This window comes from Chaetodon auriga, chromosome 5 (genome assembly GCF_051107435.1).
Source record: "Chaetodon auriga isolate fChaAug3 chromosome 5, fChaAug3.hap1, whole genome shotgun sequence".
Classification (NCBI taxonomy): Eukaryota; Metazoa; Chordata; class Actinopteri; order Chaetodontiformes; family Chaetodontidae; genus Chaetodon; species Chaetodon auriga.
The window spans coordinates 20,037,517-20,061,294 of NC_135078.1; the positions used below are offsets into that span (position 1 = coordinate 20,037,517).

At 42.6% G+C, this 23,778-nt stretch overlaps 1 protein-coding gene across 2 annotated transcripts in view; it reads right to left on the minus strand.

The window, feature by feature from the left end:
• Positions 1-23,778, minus strand: part of LOC143321150 (netrin receptor UNC5C-like) — a 184,182-nt gene that overhangs the window by 91,111 nt on the left and 69,293 nt on the right. The window lies entirely within an intron of this gene.

Sequence of the window (23,778 nt, forward strand, 5' to 3'; positions counted from 1 at the left end):
ATAAAAGGTTCTGATTTTTGCATCACTGCAAACCTACACAGAGAAGAGCATTATGGGTAACCATATGTCACAGATGCTCACAGAGGAGGCACACTTCCCAAATCTCGACAAGGCACCAACAAACAGAAAATCTCACGTGTATAAGCACAAACACTTTCCTGCACAACTACTTTGAAAAACACACTTTTGCGTCGTGTGTGTGAGTTTGAGTCTACATACATAATATCCCCAAAGATACACATCAGAGGCCTCTGACTGAGAACACAAGGTTTAAATTCAGACAGAAACATGCAAGCAAACAAACACAATGGCAACATCAAGGCTACATACTGTATACACAAGATTATCCCACTGAGCATATTGTAAGCCTATGAACCCGTACGTATAGAGATGTGATGAGAATAAATAATAAGACCTGGTCACATTAGAAAGCGGCAGAGTGAAATTCAACTGCATGTCTTTGGTAATATTTGGTCCCAGAAGCTTGGTGACTTAAGATCAACTTCTTTGAAACGTGTTGCTGCCATCAAATTCAGAAGAGGCAGATATGTACAAAAACCAATGAAGACGATGAGGTAAAACATTAAATATATTGTCTTTGTACTGTTATCAATTGAGTACATGTCAGAATGGAAGATTATCACATTCTGTTTTCTTTATGTTTTACACAGCGTCCCAGTTTTTTTGGGATCAGGGTTGTATGATCGCCTCTTCCAGTTTGGACCCTCCAGTTGTCGGTTCCCACACAGCTTCGGGCTGTGGTGGGTTGCTATTGGTCAACACTGCAATTTCTGGGTGAAAGTTTACCAAAGCCGAACATGAAACAAACAATTTGCACTAATTTACATCACCCTCATGAGTCAATCCGCTAATCCTATGATTACACTGAAATTAGTTTTGCCTGAAATTACGCTCAAATCAAAATCAAAGAGGTATTTCATTAAAACTCCTTCCTTCATGATGCTCAAATCCAAATTGGGAACTTTTTAAACAATATTTTCTGCAAATAATGAGACAGCAGACAGTAGAGAATGAACTGAGCACAAAAAGTACTGACGCACAGACAGACACAAGGAAATAACTGTACAGAGTGCTCATTCAGCCAACCCTCCTCCTCCTCCTCCTCCTCCTCCTCCTCCTCCTCCTCCATCCTGCTCCCTCTCCTCTACCGTCTTTTCAGTCAGTCCGAACTTCACGCCGCCCGTGGCCTCAATCAAAGGGACCCCAAGAATGTTTTGTCACCAGGTTGCCAAGGTCACCAAAACACAGAGGATTACAAGAGCAGGTGGGAGGGAAGAGGAAGAGGCCTTTCTTTCTTTGCCTCCAACAGACACACACGCACACAAACACAAAGCACATATATTAAAAGTGCACTCACACACACACACACACAGGCACATTTTCCTCTAACTTGTAATTTCCCTCCACTCCATCATCATCCAGTTTCATTAAGACTGTCTAGACCTTATCTGTGTGTGTGTGTGTGCGTGTCTGTGCATGTGCTCCTATGTGTGATAGCCTCACCTGGAGAGCTGTGACTCATGGGAAAATTGCAACACACGGGACATATTGGCCACAGCTTCAAGGTTCAAACTCTTTTTTCCATCCCTAATGTGTCATGGCTACAAACCCTCCCGCAAAAACAAACACACAACGTACGAAAAAAGCAACACATAATTGTGCATTTCTACGCTTGTGCGCACATATACACAATATTACATTCCTCTAGCCTAACTCTGTGTGTGTATGTGTGGTTGTGTGTGTGTGTGTGTGCGTGTGTGTGTGGTTGTGGTCCTTATCTTGGAGAATAGCAGTGTGCTGTGGGCTAGAAACTAAAAGCAGCTTAGGTAAAACAACAAGACACAAATAGGGGGAAAATGAGTAGGCAGCGTCCCCACTTTGATGTCATGAAGCTGACATTTTCTCTCTTAGTTCTGTAATTAGTTCTCTGAGAGTATGAAAATTGGTAGACATTTTCACCGCATAATTTCATTATCTGTGGGAAATTTTTCTCCCACTCTCGGTTATTTATCCAGTGTCACATTCATTCTCAGTCAGCCTCTCTCTCACTTGCTGCACTGCCTCCCCTCCTTCACTCTTGCCATTTCTTGTGACTTCATGTTTCTCCACCACTCTGCTTCACACCCCTCCCGCTTTTCACTTTGCCCCAACACCCATTCTCACCCTCATCTGTCATCTGTCATTCAGAGGGCTGGGGGCTGGGTGCGGTTGGCGGGGGGTGCTCATTGCTCTGGAGTGACAGCTATAAAATATTGATTGGCACAAGAAACATGATAGCCAGAGAAAAGGGTGGGTGGAGTGGAGGAGAGGGGGGGGCTGGAGAGAAAATTTCCCATGAATAAAAGCTTTGTCTCAGAAATGCCTACTATTTTCTCTTCTCCCCTCCACCCTCGCTTCTCTCCTCGTCACACTTTTCCCTTCCCATACGTTTTCCTCTTCCTCCTCCTTTCTAAAAGTAAACCTCCCTTCCTTCCCCTCCTCTTTGGTCCCACTGCTCTCCTCTGATCTCCTGACAGAGTGAATTACTGATCCTAACAGCCCAGCTCATAAACGTCTTGCCTGAATGCTGTCATCAATAATGGATGGCTATAGCAGAACAATGTCCAGGTTCGATTTACGGTATGCAGTAAATACGTACCGGGGGCAAAAACCACATTTATTCCCCTTGCTCGCTCCCCGAGGCCTGCCCCACTTCAGAAAACCTACAACCTCGACCAATAAATGTCTGTAACTCTGCTAAGAATGATGTCATCAGAAGTGGCCAATCATGTTCAAGTGTCATGGACAATGTGAACTGATATATCATAGGGATAGAGAGATTAATGGATAAACGATAGAGGGAGAGAGAGGAGAGAGGAGAAAAAATATAATGAAATGAGATTCTATTATTAACAGTGTCCAACCAATAGATGTACAGCTACACATAACTGTAAATCCAATACTTTTGACAATATATAGAATGATAACTAATGAAATAATGCAATTAAAATGACTGCAGTTTAAATGGACTCCTTACTTGTTACTTTCATTTTGATAGCACACAAACACAGCCTATTATGATGGAATATAGAAACATTCAACACTGGGGAGAAGAATCCCAAAACACAGCTGGCGTCCAGCAGCAGCCACGTGACTAATGGTTAACACTATAAACCGGCACAAATATGACATTTACCAACCGAAACCACCATGATCTAAGGAGAGACATTACAAACAAGTGACAAAAAGTAAAATCTGCATTCTGGAGCATAAAACAGCAACTTTAAGAAACTACTCCTTCAAGCATTCAGCATGCATGACGGGAAACGTTTCATCATTTGGACGATAAACGAGGAGGCCGTACCTAAAAGAGGGGTTACGTCTGATGCACGACTTGGTTTAGGTGCGAAAAGTCCGACCAGAGAGCCGATCCCAAACAGGCTGAAAGATCACCAGTGTCTTTAACCACTTAGACAAGAATCATATCAAACAGTGCAGAAAGTCAACGTGTTGCTGGATTGTGTCTTCCAGCGTTTTCTATTTTAACTCCTAACAGTGTTCACAGTGAGGTCCATCAGTGTTGCCAAGTACTTTGATGGAGGGTGAGGTACTGTGTGAATATTGGTCGTCTGACAAACGATGTCTTACCAGATTTTAAAGGAAAAAAAATGCACTTAACAGCAAATCTGACACCTTACACTCTAACATCTTCTGACACAACAAGTGTTTGCAAGAGTCTGAGGGATTCAGAGGTACGCAGCCATGTCTGCACCCTCAAGCGAGCCAAACGCAGCCATATAGGGTCAAAATGCCTCCTGAGTGAGAATGTGGGTTTGTATGTGTGTGTGTGTGTGTGTGTGTGTGTGTGTACGTGTGTGTTAGGGACTTCTCAGTAAGTGGTCTACGATGTGTATCAGTGCAGCAGCCGTGGAAATCATGAGATCATGCTATTTAACATCTTATCAGCTAGTTAGAATCAACAGCAGCTGCAAAAACATATATGCAAACAGAGAAACACACACACACACACACACACACACACACACACACACACACACACACACACACAAACAACTAAGAAAACAAAGCTGGAGCGATCCCTATCTGTCTCAGACACTTGTGCTGCCAAATTCCACAATTCTCACATATAGACCCATAAAAATAACGCGCGCACCCACACAAACACAAAGGTGCAAAAACACTTGTGTACGTGAAAAAAAGAAAAACACATGGGCTCACATATTTCTCCCTTTTCTTGCGATCCCATTGTTTCACAAACGCAGAAAAGTCCAAATACCCATTCGTGGCACTCATATTACCCAGAGCTCCTGCTCACGATCATCCCCAAACACACACACATACACACACGTAACTCTTCATTATGAGTGCATTCAATAGACGTATTTGAATCTTGAAAACATTTTGGGAGTTTAGGGCCATTGACGGAGAGGTGGAAAAAGAAGAGAGTGAGTGCGGGATGATGGGACAGCGGGGAGCTGGTGTATCATTGCTCTGGAATTAGATATATGAAGCCGCCCATTTCCCACACACACACACACAAACGTGCAGGCGCAGGAAAACATGCAAACAGAAGGCCCACAAACATGCAGCAAAAGCCACAAGAGCAGCTCTTCATCCTTCATCCGTGCACACACACGCGCACGCACGCACGCACACACACACACACACACACACACACACACACACACACAGTGATGGAAGATGGAATAATCTTATCAGCTGCTTGCCTGTGTAGCAGCAGTGTTTCTCACACTCCATGAATGCTATGACATGTCTGCGTTCTTCTTCTCTTCCTCTCATCTCTGTCATAATTTGCTGCCATTATTACTACTTCAAGGTCCAGTGTGTGGGATTTAGGGGGCTCTATGGGCGAAAATGTAATATTCATAGATATGTTTTCATTAGGGTTCACCTGAAAGTAAGAGTCATTCTGTTTTCGTTACTTTGGAATGAGCTTTTTGTATCTACAGTGTCCTCGTCCGTGAAGGCCGCCATATTGTATCACCATGTTTCTACAGAAGCTCAGAATGGTCAAACACAACACTGGCTCGAGGGGGCGCCTTTCGCGTTTTTCGCGGCCACCATAGGGGAGGGTGGGCTGGGGGTGTTCAGCTGGCTGCAGGCTGAAATCTCACCACTAGATGCCACTAAATCCTACACACTGGCTGATAACAAATATAATGTGCGATTGTCTCTTTTGAAACACTGCTATCATTTGTAGCAGCATGTTGCATGCTACTGTAGATCTTTGTGGGAAAGAGCAGTATAGAGATGAGCCTTTCCAATCTATCTTAATAATAATGACATTTTTTAAACCTTTATTGGTAATTCTGTCAGCAGCACATCTCATTGTGTCTTTGCAAGGCCTGTTTAACTTGACAAGTTTGGGAACGGATCCTGTCATCCTGGAACTGTTTACCAATAGACACAAATCAGAATAAAAAATAGTAATCGCACTTTTAATATTCCTGTCTTTCGTTTCTCTCTTTCGTTCATGCATTTCAGTTCGGGTTTTTTCTCTCCTCTTTATCCAGAGTTGTTTTCAAATGATAAGTAGTTCAGATGAGGGTGATGAAGCAAGGGCCAGCGAAGTTATGCTGGTTCACAAAAGACATGATAAACTACACAGTGCCAGTATGCAGGTGTGTGGGGGTGTGTGCATTTCACAGAATCAAATCTGTTTATAGAGAAGAGATCAAGGACGGGTTAAGTAAGTTGAACTACTTGACATAGCATGCCAGGGAATTATTCACCACGTCCTGGAGTGTCATATCCCTTTTGAAATGAGACACCAGGCGACCGCACATCATCTGCATCTATTCGAAACTTAATCAGGGTCTTATCCGCAATCGGCACTTTGATAAAAGCCACATTATTCAAGACACGAGGAGACATGCAAAGTGAGAGAACTTAATCAGTCCATTACCTTTGTCCAAAGGGATGATTGAATTTACATATATTTGAGCCTAAACTTCAGACAAACTAAAATATACACTAAAATAGGCAAAGATACAGCACACATGCTAAAACCCTGATTCTAAAGAGGTCAGACGCTTTGTAAAACATCAGACAAACAGAAAGCAATCAACTGTGTTTACCGACAACGGTTTTAAAAGTGTTCCAGAGCCCATGTGATGTAATGTCCTTTAAGCAACCACGTGTTTCACAAAGTGCTTGAATCATCTTGCTGGCATCAAATTCAGAATAAGCATACACCTAGTTGTTGAGGTAGACATACTGTCTTTGTACTGTCTAACTCTATGCTGAATCATATCTTTATGAAGGTCATCATCACTTTTTGGGTATTGATTGAGCTCGTTTGTGGTGATATTGCATTGAACTGCACTGTTTTGCACTGATTCTCAAACTTGCTTCTAATATGGCTTTTGGTGTATTGGGTTTGTACACTAAATCCGATTCATAAGAAAGTCTCTGTTATTTTATATGGGATAGGAGCTCCACAAAGACTAAGCTTGACAGAAGTAACCCTGCGAAGATATAGCATGCACAGCACACTCCTTGTCATAGCCAATTATACATCCACCAGGCTTTCAGGGCTGTACAGTACAAGGCAATTCATAATAGCGGAAAGTACTTGAAAGCTAGAGTGTCTCAATATGGGAGCAGACAGTGACAGCTGGTTGGCGTCCTCGGACTTTCATTGTGTGTGACATATAAGGCCCCAGCTAAAGCCTGGAAGTAGATTTACGACCCTGCCTGCGGAGGGGCGACTCTGTCAGGCCACAGCTGGCCTCAGTTAAGAAGCAGAACCAAAGAGGGGCACTATTTCTAGAAAGAAAAGAATAAATCTGGGGTATCCTGGTCGTCTAGTGGTTAAGAAAGACACTATTTACTGTAATTGAGACCTCACAGTATGAAGACTTCCTCATACTGAACAGACTCCTGAATGAGGGCGAGGTTTGCAGATTAGAAATAGAGAAAAATGATTAAAGACAAAAACAAATCTAAAGAAACAGAAAGCTCAAGGAAAAGAAACACAGCAAATCTTTTCGTGAAGAAATCGTGTCATTGTCCTTAGGTCCTCCTTTCTCCTGAAGCCAGACTCTTATTCTATTCTTATGTCCAAATTGTTCAAATTAAACTTTTCCATGCTGTGCATTTTGTATGTGTTAGAGAGGCATCACCGCTTGTTAAAATGTATTGACATTGTGGGGCAGAGCCCAGTTAATTCACAGTCTGAATAATTACATTAGAGCCACACACACGTTTCACAGCTTCAGCCACTTAGAGTATATGAATATAAAAGCCTCAGACAGACACACACACACACACACACACACATACATATATACACACACACACACACACACACACACACACACACTGTGACATGCATATTTTATTTATTCCCAAATTATAATTCTGAAAGCGGCATTGCCTCCAGTTATCAGGTCAGAGCACAGGCAAAGTGCATATTAGTGTGAATGTGTGTGTGTGTGTGTGTGACTGTGTGTTGTGTGTATGGAAGGAGCGCTGTTGATGGGCATGCATTTTTAAACAGGCACAGTGTAAGCCTATGCAACGGTATATGTTTATGTATTAGTATGTGCATGTGCGTTTATGTAGATATGTGTTGTGCATCTTATTGCCCTGGTTGCATATTAGTGTATTTTGTACATATGAATATGCCTGAATACACAGTAGATGAGGATTTCAGATTCTACAGCAGCATTCTGGAGGCTATACAGAGGTGAGTGTCAGTCTATAATAGCTTCAGGCTCTGATCAGTTGCCCATGTGTGTTTGCACGTGTGTGTGTTTCCATGAGTCGTTCCGGTTCTAATTACCTCTTTCTGATCACAAAGCCCATGTTATGGCTCATACGAAGGTCTAACAGCACGCCTCAGTTTGAAAGTTGAAATTCCTAACTTATGTCACTTTTTCTGTGAGATTTATTTAGCTTTAGCTGTGCTAGCGGCACGTCTCTACGGATGCTCGGTCAGTCGGTCAGCCCACCACTTTAGGGCGCCCTGATAGCTCACCCGGTAGACTGTGTGCGCCTGATGTACCAAGGTTGCGTCCTTCCCACAGCAGCTCAGGCTCGATTCCAACCCGGAGCCCTTTGCTGCATGTCATCCTCACCCCCCCTCCCCTTCCTGCCACTCTCCAGCTGTACCATCAAATAAAAGGCAAAAAAAAGCCACTATTTCTGGGATGAAGCCTACTGACTTTCATGATCTATCCCAGCCCATAAGAGACTGAATCCCTAATATACTGACAAAAATCAATCATGACTTTTCCTAAACAACTTTTATGGGCCCTCTTTCCTACGAACTCCAAATAAGCATACTGATTACTTGCCAGAAAAAGCAGAGAGCAGGCAAAACATCAGTGAGGTTGAGAGTTTCTGTAACACTCCAATGAACTGAAAAAACAACAGAAGAGCTTTTGCTTAAAATCTGATTTTAGCTAATCAGAGGGATCTGAATCTCACTGACAAGTTTTACATTATGAGGTCACAAAGCTCTGGAGGAAACGAGAGATATCAGCAGAAAAAATGGGGAAGGAATAAAAAGATTTATCACAAAAAAAAAAATCCCATTTCTTTACTGCACTTGACTGGAGGCATAAACATCATCTCAGACGCTGCTTGGCTGAGTCAGATTGAGACGCTCACTGGCACACTCACAGTTGGACATACATCACACGTACTATATACAATTGGGCACAGTCACATTTTAAGCAAGGACACATACAGCACAGGAGCAGCTGATGAGTGGGTGTTTGCAGGTAGGCAGTGTGAGATCACTCGGTTGCTATTTTTCATGGCCGTCTCTGCCAAACATTACATGCACACACAAACACGCACAGCTACTTCACACGACTGAATGTGTTGCTACGGTTGTCCTGACTGACAACTGCTGCATTACTGTACAGCTTCACTCTCTTCCTCTATCACTGTCTTTCCTCTTTAGCTCCCCCGTTTTTCTTTGTCCTACTCTCTCCCCCTTAAGCATGTTTCCTTGCTTCAAGCATCTTTCTGCATGCGATCTTTCCAGCTATTTCTTCTTCACTTCACACAGGATTTTTGGAAAGCAGCTTCCCATGCTCAGAGGAAGAGGAAGGCAAAGAGTGGGGGAAGGTACACAGCACACTGCTCCATGTGAAGAAGTGGGGAACAAGTACGCCTCGTTTGCCCTGAAATGGCTTTTAAGCCAGCGCTCATCTCTGGTTTCTGTGGTGCGAATCAGCTTCTGTGTACTGATACACCTCAGTGGATGGTGCAGGATGGTCCACAGAGGGGGTTAATATCTGATTCCCCTCTTTTAGGGCTGAGCACCAAGCCGCGAGGCTTTAGTTACAGTTTTTCGTGTGCCTTTTACACGAGCCGGGACATGGGTGGAACCCTAAATGTCACACTATCAACCACTGTGATCATGGTGAGGCCAGTTGAGAACCTGTTTCAGTCCTGGGCTCTGCTGTGGGCTTTAATTCCACCTCCTCGTCTGAACTAGGTCAGCGGTGTGAGAACCAGTAATGGCAGGCCATTTAGGGCAAGTCTCCTCTCCCCCATTTCTCAAATCTCCTCTTCCTCTCCTCAGTCACGCTAGGTATAAACCAGACTACACCAAACTCAAGAAGAGAGGAAATTTGTCATGTTAGAATTTTCCACAAGCAAATTCACAACATAGCGAGCGCATGCACCTTTTAACAAACATAAAGCTGTTCAATCACATGGTCTGCATGGAGCTGAATAATGCAGCAACATTGCAGCAACACCAAAAGAGAATAACAGACCCGAAAATAAGGAGAGAACAGGCAACCCCGTGGAGAGTCAGAGAATAATGATTTCCATTGCAACAATCATGAAGGACAGTTATCAGATCTGTAATGCACAAGTCCCCCTTTGTATTACACACAAATGCATGCACACCACCCATATCCACATGCAGATGGAATAACTCATTCATATGCATAGTCTTATGTAAGCTTGTGGGGGTACAAATTTGTGCGAGTTGCTGTGTAATGTTATCTTCCAGATGGATTCTGCCTCCCTTATCCCAGGCCTGAGGGAGAAGCAAGGCTTTGCTTTCATTCATGTTCTACTATCACAGCTCAGGATCGCTATTAATACAAGCAGCTAGCGCAGGGCAGTGCATTAGAATATCAAAACACTGGCCGGGGAAGGACTTCTATTTTCAGGGAGATAGGATAATGTTTTACTGGGTGGCTGACAACTGATAGTACGGCTGGCTGGTGGTGTGTACGTCTGCGCTCTGTGATCCACATCTCACTATCCACCTGGCTCTCTGTGTTCAGCCTGTGCGTCTGCATATTTTCCACCTGTCAGTATCTCTCTGTGCAGGTCTGTCTTTATGATTACTTCTTTTCTATCTGACCAAAATGTCTCTCCACAGCTTTTCATCTTGGTCTGTGATGTCTTTCCTGATTCTTTTAGAAAACCTGTTTATATTCATGTTTTCCATGCACCTTTCTCTTCTTTCTTTCGGTTCCTCGCAGCCTACTTTCACCTTTCTTTTGCTTTGGTGGAATGACATAGATTTAGCCATCCCTCGCTCTTCGGTCACCTCCCCCAGGGCACATTTTACGTGGACCCCTTCCCACCCAGCCGCATTGTGCTAGACTAGGTCTCCTCTTCCTCATGGCTTTATCATCATATTTTTTCTTCTGTTCTGCTAATACATCTGTGTTTCCGCATCCTTGCTTTCCCCCATCACCTGTCTCCTCACTGCCTCCCACTGCTCCTACTGTTTCTGTCAGAAAGGAATTAAAACAACATGCTAAGCCCAGTTTTGTAGATTATCTATTTGGTGAGGAAAAACTGGCACAATACACACACTCACATGCATGAGCACACAAACACACACACACACACACACAGAATAAAATAATAAAGATGGCCTCAACTCTAATGATAAAGAACAGCTTACAGGCTTATTTCATTTGAAGATTTTCCCATATTTTGGCTATTTTATTCAGAGCTGAAGATAAAATTGGATCAGACATTTCACTGCTCATGCCTGTCTCCATCTGGAGGCTCACTGTCTCGCCTTCTTATCCCTCCTCTCCACCGTCCCTCCCCAACACCCTCATTCCTTCCGACCGCACGACTCCGTTTCTCTTCCTCGCCAAACTCTTCCATCTCCCCTGCTGTCTTCCTCTCCTGCTTCCTAGTCCTCCCTCCATCCTTTTGCTCCCCCCCTCTCTCTCTCTGGCATCTTTCCACACTTCTCACTCTCATCCTCTATCCCCATTTCTCGCCTTGCCATCTTCACTCTTTCCCAACACTTCGCTTTGCTCCCTGGCATTCTTTCACTCACTGCCTCCCTCCAGCCTCCTTCTCTCGTCCTTCTCCTCCCTCCTTTACCTCTTTATCTCAAACTCTTCTCTTTTTTTCACCATCTTACTTGCTCTCTATCCTTCCCTCCCTCCATCCCTTCCTCCTTAGGTCACTATAAATAGAGCCTCCAGGGGGTTTCATAATGGACTTCTGCCTCTGACCTTATTACAGATACATTACTGACCATACTTCTCTCTCCTGCTTTCTTCTAGCGCGCTCTCTCTCTCTCTCTCATGCATACTTACACACAGAATGCAATTGTTTCTCCCATCTCTCCTTTATCTTGATAATGCGTGTGCTCCCTCTACTCAAAACTACAGCTTACGTCTCTCTATAACGCTCCCATTCCATCTTTTCCTATTTGTTATCCTACTCTTCACCGCAGCTTCTCCCTTTGTAATTTCTTTTCACAAATTTGTTGTCCTGTGGGTCCCATATTTTGTCATAATCAATTTCCTCCAAATCTTAACAAGATTTAACAACATTTGGGATTCGTTGGTGTGTTATTCGTCACCTCTGGGGATTTTTCCTCATCATGGAAAGAAGAAGAATCTTAATTTGCTATTGAGCTAACATAAAAACACATCATTAGTCTTCCATTCTTCCTTGAAACCAGTGGCTTTGGTTGCAAACTAATGAGCTAGCTCACAGCTAGTTTTTCCTATTAGTTTTGATGATAAATGCTAGCACTGCTAGCATGCCACTGGAATCTCGACTGCCAACATGGGGAATTCCGGTGTGCCATCGTGTGAGCCACATGAGGAAGAAAAGACTGAAGTCCAAAATGTCAAGTTATTCCTTTGACACTGTCTCCGTTGATTTGTCTCTCTTTCTGTCTGATCCTCTGCTGCCAGAGTCCTAATTAACTTTTATCTTGGGTCTGCTACCCTCACAAGTACTACTCTCTGAAATGAGCTGTGCTTGAGCTTGTGGGAACTGGAGCAGCGGTTACTGAGCAGGAGCGCAACAATCTCAAGAGTGTGTGAGAGAATGAAAGCGAGGGAGAGAGGGACAGCAGGAGAGAAACAGCCTTATTTTATTTTCAGCCTTATTTTGGTACAATCCCGAAGCTTTTTGAAAATTACACAATGGGCTTTGAATGGGTTTCATCTGCCTCTGGGGAGAAAAACATTCCCAGCCCATAAGAGACTGAATCACTGATAAATTCAAGTGACAAAAAATCAAACTGGGCCTAAATGAAACCTGTCACAGGGGTTTCACACTTGATGTCTCAGCCGAACTCATCGGGACCTGAGGGTATTGACCGGATCCAGACCTAAAACATAAACATTACTCTGACACTTTAAATGTCACCATTAAATATAATTTCCACTAATTAATTTGCAATGATACATTGACTGCAGCGCAGGGATGTTTTTGTCCTCCTGCACACAGCAGAAGAAGCCAGCAGGTCATGACATGTCAGCTAATTAACTCTGAATGTGAGATCTGGATGGTTAGAAAATCAGTTTCCCAGGGAAGCCCTCATTTGAAGATTTAGCCAGGTGATGAAGATTTGTGAATGAAAAGCACCAACCGACTCACAGGGAGAAGTTTTTGGAAGAGCTGTGATGTTGAATATTGGTTTTAGCCAAAAAAAAATAAATGTTGCAAGCTGTTGTGCGCGGCGGTCCTGGCTTGGGCCTGAATAAACTGGGTAAAGCTAGAAACTTCAGGCCTGTGCAGTATTGCATGTCACTAAGCTCAATTTAACATATGTTTTGTTTGAATCTTTTACATTAGAAACTACATGAGCGGGATAATCAATATTGCATACAGCATTCTACTGGAGCTGTATACACAGAAACCTCATACATGATTCAACGCATCGGCTGTGTTGACTGTATGTTCGCTATTCATAGCAAACACTTTTGCATGAACATTAAAGATTCATCTATAACATAATACAGATACATTTAAGCTGGTTTCAGTGTTAACCTCAACATCGCCCTCTTCATGCTCTCAGTGCTATAAACAGCACCCGTAGCCATAAACATGCAGTTCCTCGCTCATCAGCCGGGAATGTGTACAGTAAGTGGAAGTGTCCTAGTTGCTCGCTCACACTTAAATCAAACACAGCCTCCGATTCAGAGGCTCCCTAAGAGAAATGCATGGACTCCGGTGGGTGCGGATAAACATGCAGGCTAAAGGAGCGCCTAAGTTGCTCTGTTGTGACACTGGCTTGTTGACTGGCGGTTGATCACTAACCATTTTGACATGTGGCCCAGATGCAAGCCACTGATGCTGGTGAGTGCACAAACAATGGTGGAGCTTGAAGGCATGGGTGTAGAGTTCAAAGCTGTGAGAGACTTCACAAGCTCAAATGGCAGCAGGCAGCAAGACTACAAAATGTTTTTAAAGGGGCAAAGAGAATAATGAGTAACTTCTGCCTGTTAAGTCTTTCCACCTTGAAGAGATATCGTGACTTTATTCTGAAACATCTCCCTTTCTTTTTTGCCTGAGCACTTGGAGCGGCAGAGTGGTGCCATGAGTTGGGGTTGGGGGGGGGGGGGGACCATCCTTAAAAAGGAGGAGTTTAAGCCCTGTGGCTCCCTGTTTTCACACTCCTCAATAAGACCCTGAATTCCACTCAAGCAGGGCTGTTCTGAGGCCTGTGCTTTTATGTGATTTCTGGACAGATCAAAAGATAATATTTCTGTGGCAAAAGGTTTAACTCAATTATTATGGAGGAACCAAAAAGTCTTGCTGTGAGACTGAAATATTAATAAAAAGAATGTCAAAGCACTATTAAAGCCATAAAGGGAGGAACATTGAGGCCATTCAGGAGAAGTTCTTTTCAACTTCAAGATAGTTAGGAAGCACTTAGAGGAGGGCTAATTTATCTCTCTCCAATGCCTCTCCCTATTCGATTTGATATCTGTAATAAACAGCTATAAACTACACACTGCAAACCGTTACACCTCAAACAAAAGATTTGTATCATACGAGACAGCACGGAAGTAACTGCAGTTCAATCAAAAAGGCCACGACTTCAGGTGGTGAAAGGGTAGGGATATTAGGTAGGTAGGTAGGGATATTAGTGCATCACTGAGCATTAGGAAAACTGCTGTGGTGGAAACATGGCTAGAGGTTGTGAGTTCAATCTTAGGTGATTCAATTTTAAGATTCATTTCCATTACAGGCTATTCTGAAACACAATTTAATTCCATCTAACGCAGAGTCACCATGCGGTTAATTATGCATTTACAAACCTCATATTAGCTGGTCAGAAAATAGATCACAGCATTATGCAGCAAAGTTCAGATTCAGTTCATATGGAAAGGAGTTAACTGTATGCATCATTAACTTTTACTTGACTAGTTTGGGGACCAGATTCTTAACAGCCCGGTCATAGCGCTGAGGGACGCTGTGCATTAGTAACACATGGTCATACATAAACAAGGAGGTTAAGAGTTCAAACGTGGAAACAAACCGTGGCTATGGTATTTTATACATGAAGATCTGTCCATAAACCAAGGATAGTTGTGTTGTTTTCCCCACTACCTTTACAAACCTCTGAATATGCTGCTTTCATTTAATACATTAGACAACTTCATGTTAACAACGGGATCAGCTTCAAATATAGAAACGCTAAGTGCACTGCTGGTTACTCCTGTGCATCCTGGAGGGCTTCCCATTAACATTAACAGCACACATATAAAGGCCATCGGAAAGTATAGAGATGCCAGGAAATGACCAGGGCAAAGCAAGCAGGGTTAGAAGTTCAAATCCTCAAGTGAACAAGTGACTGAGTCACTTTGTTTATATGTGGCTCCGTGTAGGAGAAAGATGTATGGACATGTTGATAGGCTGGAAGTTGACGTTGCCCCGGGGCTACCAGTGCTGCATGACTGGCTCTTTTCAGTGAGGGCCCCACACAAAGAGGTGCAGTGAACAGGGGAAATAACAAGAGGTTAGTTAGTTAACTGGGGTCACAAGGGCAAAGGTGATGAGGCTTTTAAGTGTGTGTGCATGTGAATATTTGTGTGTACTTGTGTGTGAGTTATGTTAAGTCTGCACATGGATGCGTGTGTGTGTGTGTGTGTGTGTGTGTGTGTGTGTGTGTGCCCATGTATTACTCACGTTATGGGGACAAAAATCTGTTTACACAGTCACATGTGGGGACTCACCTTACAGGTCCCCACAAGTTAAATCATTACATTTTAGGGTAAAGACTGAGGATAGGGTTAAGGGTTAGGTAAGGTTAGGGTAGGTATAGGGTCAGGAATAGGCAAATAGTGGTTATGGTTAGGGTTAGGGTGAGGGTAAGTCTCCAGGAAATGAAGGTAAGTTTTTTGTAATGTCCCCACAAGTGATGAAAACCCCACGTGTGTGTGTGCGTGTGTGTGTGTAAGTGAGCCATAAAGAAGATGTGCTGTATGATGAAAGAGCCTCTGTGCAGGTGGACGCCGAGGTCAGAAGTTGAAATGTTGTGGGGGGCTAACGGAGAAAATTCACTGCATGACTGAATCTGTTTGCAGCGGGTTGCCCTGTCAGAGAGCTGATGAATGGGTTTTAAGTGGTTCAGGCCTGTGAGCTCAAAGGTAATGGACTACAGCTGAGTGAGCCAATACCATTGTTTTCAGAGAGCTGGCATGTGGAAATTATATGCTTGTAGATGGTGCAAGTTCTGACCAATGCTAAATCAATCAAACTAAGCCTGTTTGTTGAAATGTTATGAGCTTTTATTATTAGTGGTGTTAAATTATACAACCCTGATTCCAAAAAAGGTGGGGCGCTGTGTAAGATGTAATAAAACAGAATGCAATCATTTGCAAACAAACTGTGTTTACAGACAACAGTTCTACAAAGTGTTCCTGAGTCCATGTAGTAACATCCTTTATCCTTCAGGTGTTCACAAAGTGGTGAATCTCGCTCCATCCTCGCATGTGAACAACTGAGCCTTTCCAGGATGCCCCTTTCCTACCCCATCATGATACTATCACCTGTTACCAATCAACCTGTTTACCTGTGGAATGTCCCAAACGGCTGTTTTTGGAGCATTCCCCATCTTTCCCAGTCTTTAGTTGCTCCTGTTCCAACTTACTTTAATATTAACAAAAATCAATGATGATGATGATGATGAGATTAAACATTAAATATATTGTCTTTGGACTGTTTTCAATTGAGCATCGAAAACTTGGAGTCAGAGTTGTTAGACAAATACTGAAGTTAAATTATGGGCACGTTTAAAAATGTAGAGTCTCATCCAGTTAACAGTTTAGTTTATGGGTAATTGCAGCTTAGTAGATTTTTCGGAAGCATTCGAAGTTGTGCTAAACCAAGTTCAGCTGTAACTCTTTTACTTGCAAACTGATGTTTGTTTTTATGTCAAGGCAGACTCAACCACTTCTTTTTGGGTGCACTTCACAACAGATAATTCACTGAAACCATACAGTGAATGAGGTGAACATTTCACATGCCGGACAACAAACTGATGCAAGATGCTGAGAAGTGGCATGAAGTAACATTAACAAACAGGGAAGGCAGAAAACTGGCAGCGCTTGGACGTGAATTTGCCTCAGCAACATTTAATACTGACTTCAAAGTGTACACAGTAAATAAAAACATGGGTTCAGCCTGATCTACATCCCTGAGGCTATGGGTGAAAATGACTGACCACCTGTAATAGTCTCATAAAACTGGTCATCCACAGTATTTGACAAAGCTGCAAACCAATAAAGTCATCATAAACAAGATGATCTACTGTGTATACACCAAAGCATTTTGTGTAATGGAAGCACAACGTAAAACAGATGCACTCAGAAGGATTCTGCAAACTGTATCGCTGCATCAATGCCGTGTTTGGAGTTAGATTACTTTTCCAGTGAGAGAACAAAGACTCTTCTTATTAGATCAGGTATCTCACAAGGCCACAGCGAGCCTGTCAGCATGCAGCGATATGTTGACTTATTTTCTCAGTGACAGTCTGGGGTCATTTTAACAAATAGATATTCTAATCCCCTCCCTCCCCTGCCTTATTCACTCACACACACTAAACGTGGACACAAATGCAAAGGCCAAGCAAGAAGCACCATGATGTCTACATACCATCGGTTTCTACTGCACATATACAGCGTATGTTGCGTGTGTCCTGTCTTAGAGCGGAAAAGCTTGAATAGAAGAAAAAGCGGGATGATGAGAAAGAGAAATGGAAGGCTGAGAGAGAGAGAACAAAAGAAAATGTGTGTCAGGACAAAAGGTGTGAGACAGTATGTGATCTTGAGTCCTTGGAGATGCTCTTTTCTTTTGGTGCCATGTTGCTTTTTTCTGTGGCCACTGATCTCTGTGCTTGCTCGGACATTCAGGTATGCTTTACAACCAGGTTTCTCTCTACACTCTCTATACAAATGGCCACACTAAAGAGACTGACACCTAACAGAGCTATGCCCTGATACAGGTGTAATCATAACACCATGTCCTTGGCTATCGGAAATGAGTGTGGTAGGCTGGAAAACACAACAAGTATATCGTTTAGCGGAGGCTCCGAGGGAAAAGTAATATATAGTAATAATATAGAATATTACCAAAGTAAATGGCTAAAATTCTTGCTGAGAAAAAAAGCCTCTGTTGTCATTGGGGTAATTATCTACATGCAATCTGTCAGAGGTATGAATATTCCCTGTGAAGTAAAATGATGTGCGAGTGCGCTGCGTTCATTGCAAATAGAATGGACATTTTCAATGGAGAGTGGTGTGTCTGCACGCTCCTGAGCAGCAGGATTATCTAACAGGTTTACCATAGCTGATGACCTCCATGGGGCATGTCCAATGGCATTCTAGCACTGACAGGACATGGACATTATGGAGATAAGAATTACAGTATAAGAACAATGGAGGGGATTTCATTTGGTGTGTCTCTGGATCCCCAGAGCTTTGTAGAATGGATTGTGCTTTATATAATACTCTTCATCCTCCATTCAAAGTATGTATGCCTGCATGGTTGGTGTGACAAATGGGTTAGATAATGTGATACTAAAACTCCGCGCCGACTGGAGTACCGACCTAAATTTTGAGTGTCTGTGTGCACGAGTTTGCGGTTAAGTGGAGCTGGTCAACTGCATTTTACTTTGATACTCGAAGGGAAGTGCTCTTTTCACCTGCCTCTGCAGGGAGGTCAGAGTCCAGGATCAGCTGCGTCGCAGCACTCCTGGGGCTTCTGTTAGCGAGAGTGTCTCGCTCAAGGATTCTACAACAGGGACGATACATGTGAGTAGACAGAATGTCCGCGAGTTGAGTGGAAGCCTTTGTCAACCCTGCTACACCCAGCTATTAAAAGCACGGTTAAAACAAAAAGATGTCCTTTTTCAGAGATGAAAATTGTTCAATGGGAGCACAGATGAGGAATGTTCTTAACAGCTAGTTTCCCTGATGATTAAATGGGAGTTTAAACACAGTCAACTAGTTTAAATTACTGTCCAAAAAAAAATACTGCACATTTTTTAAGACACATTTTAAACTGTTAGACACACTCTTCAATTAACAAATTGCATTTTACATGTAGCTGAAATCTGTGGCCCTTTGTGCTGAGCATCAGGGTTTTGGCGCTGCTCCTCGTGTCCTGGAAGATCTCATATGTCCTGGAGAAATTCCAGTCAAATTTTATCTGTGTTCATAGACCCTATCAATCCATGTTTTTGTGTGTAGATGGCTAATAAGTACAACAATTTTAATATATAGTTAATATATTTCCACTCAAAGCTCTTAATTTTGCAACTGTTTCAGCAGAAACATCCATTATATCGCTCTCCTCAAAACGTCCATTTAGAGAGACAGTAATTTTATCATTCATTCAAACTTGACCTAAACCAAATAAAACTCACCAAAACTCCAACAATCACCACCAATTCACCGAATCGGGAGAGGAGCAAGAGAGAGGCTGGACAGAGAAGCAGTGCGGGGAAAAGGCATGTCGAGAATATTTTCACATCTAACTTGGAAATGACTTTTGCTGGACATTATGATCAGAGAGATTTAGATACGTCAACAGATTTTTCCAGTAGAAAAAAATGAACAAAATGAAACCCTGCCGTGCATTATCAACATACTATCTTGTAATTCAAGTGTATTTTAATAAAACAATAATAATAATCTGGTGCTGACTAGCGGAGGCAGCAGCGTTTAATCGAGTCGACAAATCGCACACAGCCATTGAACAGACAGACGTGCTTCTTCCAGCAAACACTGAGATATCACATGAGCCCCATCTGTGGCAGTCCAAGCTCTGGTGCCCTGTGTGCCAGCACTGAAACAGCAGGGCCGATAGGAGTGGGAAGTCAAGAAAAGTGAGAAAGAAATACGGTTGTGAGCTTGGACAAAATTAAAAAAGAAGACGGTTATAGACAAGGAAAGGCTAAACCCTGCCTGGCGTACATTATTAGGGAAACATCTTCATTACATCTGTCTTTTTCTTGACCCCATGTGGTTTTTGGCCTCTCTCTCCCTCCTTCCCCCTCACTCTCTCTCCCATTTCTCGCCTATGCCAGTACAAAGACAAAAACACACAACATCGACGCACACTTACACACAAACTCACACACATACACAGGGAGAGACTGTGGCTGAATCAGCATGTGATGTAGACTGGTGTGATTAATGGCATTCTGTGCACCAGTGAGCAGATGAACCCGAAAACAGCACAAACATTATCATAACCTGAAAGACCTAATTATTGCACTGCGCATCTGACAGATGTGTGTGTGTGTGTGTGTGTGAGTGTGTGTTGGGGGGCACTGAGGGTACAAGATTTATGACCCTGCTGTGGAATGTTGTGCCCCCCCCATCCCTTTTGTGTCTTTCACCATTCGGGTGCAAATTAGGAATATGATAATGGCCATATTATGTATTACAATGAGTGTGCGGCCTGCGCGCATGCATGAGTATGTGTGTACACATCATTCCCTGTTCCCTGACCAGCTGACGAAGGAGGTCTTTCAAAACACGGCTCTGAACATGAAGACAACAGCCACACCTCAACCTCCTGTATGGTAACGCGGCATTGTCACACCCGAGCAAAACCACACATCCGACAGCAAAACGCACAAACATAGACGTGGTCCTCATCCAGCATCCCATTCACTAGTGAGGGTATGGTGGTGGTTCCAAGGTGACCAAGAGGTTTTGGGTTTCATTTCATTCGGGAAAACTCTGATAAACTATGGAAAAAGAACATGTCGTGAGCACCAGGTCTGTTTTGTTATACTTAAACATACATTAAGCCACCGCAGAGGACAGCCATTTTGTATTGTATATTTTCCTTTATTCTTTCAGATTCCAGTTTTATGACTTCATGCACACTGAGTCTTCATTAAAGATTCAGAGCAAAAAAGCAGCATACCGACGTGCGGTTGTGAAAGAAGTTTGGCTTGCTGTCTATTTGATGTTACAACACCTAAAGTAGGACAGGATGGTTTCCATTTCCATTTCCACAAGAGAGCACAGAGAGTTGATTTTTCAGCTGTAAGACCTCTCTCTCAGCACATATCTTAGTCACAGTAAATTAAAAAGCAAATTTAAGGGACCCTCATAAAAATGTTCATGCTAAAAATAAATATTGGCCAATACGCTGTGATCAAAAATGTAAAACTCTTCTATATCAGCATTGTTACGGGCTTAAAAATCCTGCATAGGTTGACCTCTGGCGCGGATACTTCTGCTTTTATTTGCAAAGGTTTTGAGAACTCCGCCTCTATCACCACACCGTGAATGACATTTCATTTGTGGTAATCAGAGCACCAAAATTTATATTCATTGGGAATAATTTTCGAACAAATGGTAGAAAAATGTTGGGTCTGTGGCTGCTCTGTTCATGTTATATTCATATCCTGGAATGTGAAAAATGATTATCTTGTAAAAGATGACACCAGATATTTTTGATATTCGGGCTCCTCGCTTATTGTAAAATTCTGAATAATGGCACAGAAACTCCTGCAGCCACTGTCCTGTGGGAAGCAGAGGACATTTCTAATTTGGGACCGAAGTCAGCTTTTTATTCTGGTCTCTCACGGTGCAGGGTAATGGATGACACTGGATCAGATACTGTACTGGATCAGCATCAAGAGCTCCACAAGACACTGGGTTATGGCTGTCTGCTCCTCTCGTCCTCTCGCCATCTCTGTCATTCTCACACCATTTCTCTAACTAAATCCGCCCTCCGTTCCCTGGACACCAGAGCAGAACAGAGGGGAGGAGAGAGGGAGGCACAGATGAGGGAGAAGTGGACAGCGAGGCCGATCACAGAGCAACAGAAGGAAAGAACGCTGAGTGAGGAGGAGAGAACTGGACAGATCGGGAGTATGAAATTATCAGAGAGAAAATGACAAAAGAGGTAAACGAAGAGGATGAGACAAATGGGAAAGCAAGGCAGACGTGCCCTATGGGAAAGGACCCCTTCAAAAACTGTTCATTATAAGATTATTATAAAAGTAATATGTTTATGAGTGAATCGCTTTTAAAGAGAAGAAAAAGTGAGACAGAAAAAGGAAAAACAAAACTAGGAAAGATGAAACATGTCACTTTTTGTTTGGCGTCAGGCATGTCAAGGACAAGCTTTGCCCACAGACAGTACAGTGTTACAGTGGGTGTGCTTATACACAAGTGTGACCGCAAATTAAAAGACATCCAGAGGACAAATAAATGTGTGTACATGTCATGAAGAGTATGACACATACTGCCAGGAAGAGCCAAACAAAAACACAACTAAGGACAAATTCTGAGGCATCTGCTGTACCAAACAGAAATCAGTTGTGACAAAGTCAGTGCATCAGCCTGAACGCTTCAGCACAGCGCTGAGCGACTCAGGGAAAAAGAGGAGATTCACTTTGACAAAACAAGCAAAACATTCCCAGAGTTGAAAAGTCAAATCAGTCCTGCAGGAAAGAAAAGTCTATTCACGTCAAGTGGATATTCAAAAAAAAAAAAAAAAAAAAAAAATGCTTGACACATTAACGAAAAAAAGCACAGCATAAATACCCCAAATGGTTTTGTTTTGGTTATTATTGTTTTGTAATGAACACAGCTCAGTTGTCAGCTTCTGCCTTGGCAAAGTATGCTGTACTTGTGTCGTGCCAATAAAGCACCCATCAATTTGAGCTGAAGTCTATTGAACTGATAAAGCAGACGAGCTGAATAGCAATAGAGAAAAAAAGAGGAAATAAATTGCTGCAGCGACACAATCTGAATAAAACATATTGCCAAGGATACAGAGGAAAAAAAATATGAAAAGTTGAAAAGTGAACACTTAGCCAAGAATCAGAGGACGAGCGTTAAAGTGAGCACTAACTCTGCTATTTAATAAAATGATCGATGCGCTATATCGCAAAAATAGCTTTCTTGGGTCTTGCATTCATGCCCTACAATACACACAACCTGACATCTTATGTGTTGAAAGTGTTATTATATGACCCGGATCCCAAAAAAGTTTGGGTGCTGAGTAAAACGTAAATAAAACAGAATGCAATCATCTGCAAACAAACTGTTTACCGTCAATGGCTTTAAGCCCATGTAGTCATATCCTTCATACAATCATGTGTTCACAAAGGGGTGAACCTCGCTCCATCCTCGCTTGTGAACGACTGAGCCTTTCCAGGATGCCCCTTTCATACCCAATCATGATACTATCACCTGTTACCAATCAACCTGTTTACCTGTGGAGTGTTCCAAACGGGTGCTTTCCCGTCTTTAGTTGTTCCTGTCCCAACTTGTTTGAAACATATTGCTGCCATCAAATTCAAATTCAAAAAAAAAAGATGAGGTCAAACACTAAATTATTGTCTTGGTACTGTTTTCAGTTGAGTATTTGTCAAAGAGTTAGCAGAGTATCACATTCTGGTTTGTTTAGCTTTTACGCAGCGTCCTAACTTTTTTGGAATCAGGATGTATCAAAGCAACTATGTAGTGCAAAAAAAGTGACTTTAGTCTATGAGAGTGAAAACCACATGATGATGTGAAACCAAAGATCACAGATCAGCAGTCTGTTCAGTTCGGTAATGAAATATACTGTTTACTGTAATTCAAAGACTTCTTGTATCAGCCGTTCGTCTTTGAGTGTAGACAGTAATGAGAAGTTCAGAGAACAAAGCAGAACAGAGCATCAAAAGCAAAGCTCTGGCATGGGGTTGCGGAAAGAGGACAAATATATGACTTCATTTAAAGTAGTGATCTGTAATCATTTTAACACAACAAACCTTGCAGAAATGTGGGATATTATGATGTTGCCTTAGTGAACTTAAGTACACAGACATCAAAGGGAGTGTTTATTGAGACCCCTCCCTCGCCTGTACACCTTGTTAAGGTTTTTAGTATGCTAAGACCCCAAGGGTTTCCACAGACGTTTGATGTCTGGGATGAGATGGAAAATGAGATGCTGTTTAGCAAACAGCCGGCAATGAGCAAGTGTTTACTGAACAAAAAAGGACAAACATTAAGCGAGATACAG